Source organism: Typopeltis vanoorti, chromosome 14 (assembly GCF_054136105.1).
Source record: "Typopeltis vanoorti isolate ZY-2024b chromosome 14, IOZ_Tvanoo_1.0, whole genome shotgun sequence".
Taxonomy (NCBI): domain Eukaryota; kingdom Metazoa; phylum Arthropoda; class Arachnida; order Uropygi; family Thelyphonidae; genus Typopeltis; species Typopeltis vanoorti.
This window is the reverse complement of record NC_143562.1, coordinates 91225046-91231111: the sequence shown is the minus strand read 5'-3', so window position 1 is coordinate 91231111 and position 6066 is coordinate 91225046. Positions and strand designations below refer to the sequence as shown.

Genomic DNA, 6066 nt, shown 5'->3' with positions numbered 1-6066 from the left:
TTGCAATGTAACGATGTGCTCACTTGCAGCATGTGTGTTACTTCCATCGGTTTGTAACATGAACCTACACATTACATATTTGGTAAATTGTTTTTATTTCAATCTTCATCTCAAAGAACGTCGGTATTTTGAATGGACATCACGTTCTATTCCCGTTCTTTGAAAATTCAGTGAATCAAATTTATCCCCCTAAGCATCTAATTGTAAACTTCGTCCACTTTATAAATATTTGGTTTTCTTTCTATTTCTGAACGTGTTTATCCTTTAATATTGTTCAACCTTGCCAAGTTCTGTCTCAGGTGTCTGTTTTCTATCCAATTCCTTTTCTTTATTTCTTTTTTTTTTCTTTTACTGCCTAAGCCTCATTTCTCAGGGTTTCCATTAATCTGGTCACGCTCTGCCATTTCTCTTCTTCCTCATTATTCTTGGTGCATTTTGCACGCGCCGTGAGACCTTTCTATAGGGTATCTTGTTCCCTACGTGTCGCCCTCCCAGGGAAACATTCTTGTAGTGTTTCGTAACTTTTACCGATTCCTTCCACTTGGCTGCCTTCTTGTATGTTCTTGTGTCTATAGCATTACCTTTCAACATCTTATACTTTTTTTTTCCAATAGTGCAAGATTGTTTTCTTTTTTTCCCCTCTGGTAAATCATAAGTAATCTGTCTGCACAAGTTCTGTTATTTCCCGTCTGTGTATTTTCGTTTTTTCCTTTAGTAGACGACCTATCGCTTTTTTAACATGCATAGCATGCTTTTACAGCATATGCACGTGCCTGCATGTATTGATGGTAAATTTAATCTCGCAAGAGCTGCAAACAATGTTTTTCAATTCAATGACTCGTTTTTATGTAATGTTTGCTTTTTTTTCCCCTCCAAGTCCCGGCTAATTAAAATGATTGTTGATTAAATATTTATATATTAATTAGATAAATGTATGTTAATAAAATATATTAATGTTTAAAATAGTTTTTAGAAATATATATCTTAAGACGTGTTATTGAAGAATTTTAGAATTAATTAAGGAAATCAATTTTAATACACCATACGCTATCAGATATAGTTAATCGTAGATAAAACTCGTTTTTTTTTTTTTCCAATTCATTGGATTTGTGAGTTTCACAGGAATGCTTTCGATTGATGTCAGGTTTTAAATACTGCTTACAAGTGAGATTACAATGTAAAATGAAAAATAATGTGATATGTCTATAAAACGAGAAAAAAAAACTCGTGCGAATATTTGATAACAAATGGCCAGATGCAACATCAAATACAAATAATGTAAGTCGGTCAGACAATGAGAGTATTGAATTAATGTTATCAACACGGAAAGAAACTTATCCAGCAGAAACTCAGGACAGACATAGCAAAAAGAGGGAAAACAGAACCTGTTATCATGGAAGAAGAAATCTATAGAGATTAAAATATAAATAAATCTAAGGAAAGAATATATTCTTCGTGAGAACAACAGTTGGACAAGATATGATCCATCCTTAAAGACCAAGAAATTAATATTTCTTGAGCCAAAACCACTGATGAAGGTATCAGACTCCAGCCGACTAAATCTAGATTATCGTAGCTTATTTAAACTGATAATTTGATGCTCCCATATAACATGGTTGCTCTTAGCAGTAAAAAGAACCTGAATGTTGTTTAAAGGGACATTACTCAGTCGATTGCTGCAGTGCAATTGTCATGGATTTAAACGGTCTTGGACTTAGCCGAGTTAAGATCAGTAGAATGTACAGATCGGACAAGCGTCTGATGTTACCGGTCTTGTTACAAATTAATAAACATCAGCTAGAAATCTATGACGTCACGACAGTTTACCGCCTCATAGTAACACCTGAGCCTCTTCGCAAGGAGGCATTGAGAGGACGGTGTCATAGATGTCAGTATAGACACGCCCAACGACTATGCAAGACATATTTCATTGTCCGTCAAATGTGGCGAGAACCAGCCCAACAAGCACCTGTTTAAAAAAAAAAAAAAAAAAAAATCCTGAACCATTCCTGTTAAATGTGGTTTCTTCCCCCCCCCCCCCAATGTAAACTACGGAGGGTGCAGCTTAAATTCAAAAAATGGGAACACAGAGAAAAATGCACATGTCCATTCTCAAACCTCCGTATGCAATAAACATGTTCTTCCCCCCCCCCCTCAGTGAAATGGTAGGAGGGCATTTAATAGGGTCATCAATGCAAGACCCTATAACTTGCTGAAATGGAACAAAAAGTAAGAAGCCAAGAAAACATACGTAACCAAATCGAAGAAGGCGACCTGCTCTGAATTACCTCTTTTCTGCTAGTCACAACCCACAAACATTGCGACATCACAGGCTGACATAAATAAAAACGAAATTGCACCTAGATCGCTAATGACTGCCTATTGGAAGGCCAATGGCTGAAACGCACCTTGGGCCAGGTAACAATCCAAGAATCAAAGGATACAGAAACGACAGATCTGATGCCAGAGGGTCAGGCACTACTATTTTAAGTGCTATCTAATGCATAAAGAAATAGTTCTCCCCGACTATAAACATAAACATCACCGGAATACAAGTCCAACCCGCCAACGCGAGAAAAATAAACATTTACTCTACCTATAACTTGCTGAATAAACCGCTATTCAAACCGATCTCAATGCAGTATTAAGTAAAAGAGAAACTCTTCTTATAGCTGGCAACCTGCTTAGGAACCACAGCAGAACTGCAAACCGTAATGGAAGAACACTAAATGATTACGCTATTATAAAAACACAGTCCTAGCCGAACCTACGCACCACTAGCTCACTGCGAGATCAGATGTCTTCGATATCTCTATACCCAAGGCATCTGTGTCTTGAATAAGCAATAAATGAGTTCACTTCTCACCATAACCTGCTTCTACTGTAACTAGATATACAAGGCTAAGCCACTACACCCATGTTCTCAAATTCATCGGTAGGTCCAAACCATTAATTGTAAGGAAGACATCGACGCAGCAACCATCGCTAGCCTAGAAAACTAAATAAAAGCTGCCTCTAGCAACAGTCACTACGACTGCAATTCATCTCAAATGAAACCGACTCCCTCAAGATGTTATGCAACATTCAAGAAAAGAATAAAGCTCGGATTTTTCCTACCCCCAAGATCAAACACTCCTCAAGAAAGCTACCATCATCCACCTTATATTTCTATCTTGCTAATGTGGCCTCTCCCATTCTGTTTAAGTGACCATACCACCACCACCACCTAAGAGCCAGGCCTAAATTCCATTAAAACTCTTAGAAATCAATATTGGAAAATGAAAGATCCTATATCCCTCAAACCAGAAGATCACGCCTTCCCAATGAGTGCTCTTCCGGTTTGAGGGATATGATCTTAAAATGCTCCACACTCACCTTAGACCTTTTCCGCAATATATAAAGGGAAGACATTGTATGCAAAAGCTGAAGCCCTTGCAGATACCTTAGAAAAACAGTGCAGCTCAAACTATGAAGATCTAAAATATTCAGAATTTCCGCCAGCTCGTTCATCACACACTAAAGTTGAGTAAACGATTCAAACCTTCCCCAATGGGGAATCAAGGTAAAAGCTGAAAGTGCAGCGGCTTTATTTATAAGAAGATTAACATCACGTGAAGGTAGTTTACGTATTTTCAACACCACAATCTTTTGGCTATGTTAGGAATACCAGCTCCTTTGGGTGACTGGTAACCCTCCTCCACAATGTCGGCCCCAAATTTACAGATGCCGCTGTCTGCCCCCAATCAACTATTTTGACAAGCGATTGGACTTTGAAAATATCGACTACAAACACAGTCCGCAGAAGACAATTCTCCTCACCTGAGGTCACCCAAAATGTACCACCCTCCAATCATTTGACTAGCTAAATCCTCGGTGTTATTTGTCCAGGTAGAGATTTTTTATCAACTCCCATATTTGAAAATAAAGAGTCAAAAACGATATCTTATTTCCTGATGCTGCATTCGAATATCTAATTTGAGCGAATATTTTTTTATTTAAGGACTGTAATCTCTAAACTGTATCCTGTTATTCCTTATGAATGCTATAAAAATCTATTCGACTAAAATGGCAAGTGCATTAGATTCGACATCATGAATGAATACCTAGGTGGTTGATGTACTCTCCTAAAACTATTAAATATCGCTTAAGGTTCGATTCTGTTAACAAAAAAAAATCATATTTTAGAAGGGGAAAAAATCATTTGCTGACTTCGATAGAATATTTCTTTAGTGACTTGTTTATCTTTCAAAAAATGTCTCAAAAAAAGAATTGCGTTTATTGTACAATACAACGCTGATATTTGTGAATGAGTTCTAAATCACTCCGTTAGTATGTGTGGGTAAAGTTTGTCGGCCTGGTTGGTCGAGTGGTTAGCGCATCCGCTCTCCAGCCAAAAGGCTGTGGGGTTCGAATCCCGTCCTAGGCAGGGGTGTTTGTGATTGTCTGTGAAAATACTAGTGGTGGTAGTAGATGGCGCTAGTGTAGATGATGACGGAGAGATGTAGAGTAGTTGCCCTCCCTCGATGAGTCTTAGGACTCCCTGGAGGTGTCGTGTAATAATAATAATAATAAAGTGCGTGACAGACTGAACATCGGGCTTGACTCTGTCTATGCTTCCGAATTCTTGCTTGAAAAAAAGATAAAGAAGTTCAAACCTATCATGCAGAGTTTATTCCAATTTCTTACTTAACAAACCAACTAAAAATTCTGTATCAAAGGTAATTCTTTAACTGCAACGGTCCTTTTGGTCCATTGCAGTCAAGGAATACTATATAACGATAAAAAGTTGATGCGATAAATGGTCGCGAGTAATACTACCAGGATTTTGTTTTTGCTTTGGCAAAATGGACACCTGTCTTCAAGTGTCTGTATTGCGTTATTCAATTACAAATAACAGAATAATGTTACATTACATCATATTCACATATTTTATCTTGCATGTAGAATATTATATGAATCAGAGAATTTTTTTTCTATTTTTATCAACTGTATACATTTTTTATATTTTTAACACGAAGCCGAAATAGCTCAGTTGGGAGAGCGTTAGACTGAAGATCTAAACGTCCCTGGTTCGATCCCGGGTTTCGGCAGAGAGAATTTTTTATCAATTTCATATAATTTTTGTATTTTTGATTTATTTTTTACATAGTTTTGAAATCCTGCCTAGAAACCAAACATGGAACTTTCAGGGATCTCAGTTGACCAGTTTTACTGTTGACTTACCCTAAAACGGCCGTTTGGCTTTTCACTCATTATAGGAAAATATTTTAAAAAAATTAACGAATAAAGCAAATAAAAATGAAAGCCTTAAAATATTAGAAAAAAAAACAGTAATACATAAGGATAACAAATAATCTTACTCTTCTTCCTATCATGGAATTTAGGCCAAGTGGCCTGTTCCGGTCTCATACCATCTCTTTCTTGGTCTTCCGATTCTTCTTTTTCTACTTATTTTGTATAATATTTTTGGTAGTCCGCTGTTGTCCATTCAATTTAGATGTTCTAGCCACGGAGATACTGAGTGCTTTGCATTATGGGAGATACTGAGACAAGGAGTGATAAGATCTTGGCCCACCTTTGCTGCGAGTTGCCTAAGTATTGTACCACCTTACCTCAGTCCTGAAGATATTTTCAGGAGCAAACTTTGTTTGCTTAAAATGGCTAGAAAAAAATGTTCTATAGCCATTTTTGTTTATACTGTCTCACGTAGTAATTAATTGGTTTTATTTTCAGGGATTGTAAAATTTCTTCATTTGTTTTGTGGTCCCACTTGGTATATCCACCCGTCTTTCTGAAGAACTTCATTTCAGCTATTTGAATTCGTTTTTCATCTTTCCTTTTTATGGTCCGCTTATGTTTTGCTTCCGTATAGTAGAGTTGGTTTTAACAACACATTATAGTCTGCTTTTAGTGTGTTTTTGTATTACGAATGGCTTACATAATTTTAAGAACACGCATTCTAATACCATAATTGTAGTTAATTTTGAAGGGTGTTGTAAGCTTTAAAGTCATTTGCAAACTGAATTTCAAAAAACTATTAGTTATTTTAGCTAAAAGAAAATTATC

The 6066-nt window shown here is 36.7% G+C and overlaps 1 non-coding gene across 1 annotated transcript; it reads left to right on the top strand.

Annotated features, from left to right (window-relative positions):
• Positions 1-5017: 5017 nt before the first annotated feature.
• On the top strand, positions 5018-5090 carry TRNAF-GAA (transfer RNA phenylalanine (anticodon GAA)). Its single transcript has one exon. It is a non-coding gene; the product is annotated as a tRNA-Phe (tRNA).
• The last annotated feature ends 976 nt before the right edge of the window (positions 5091-6066 follow it).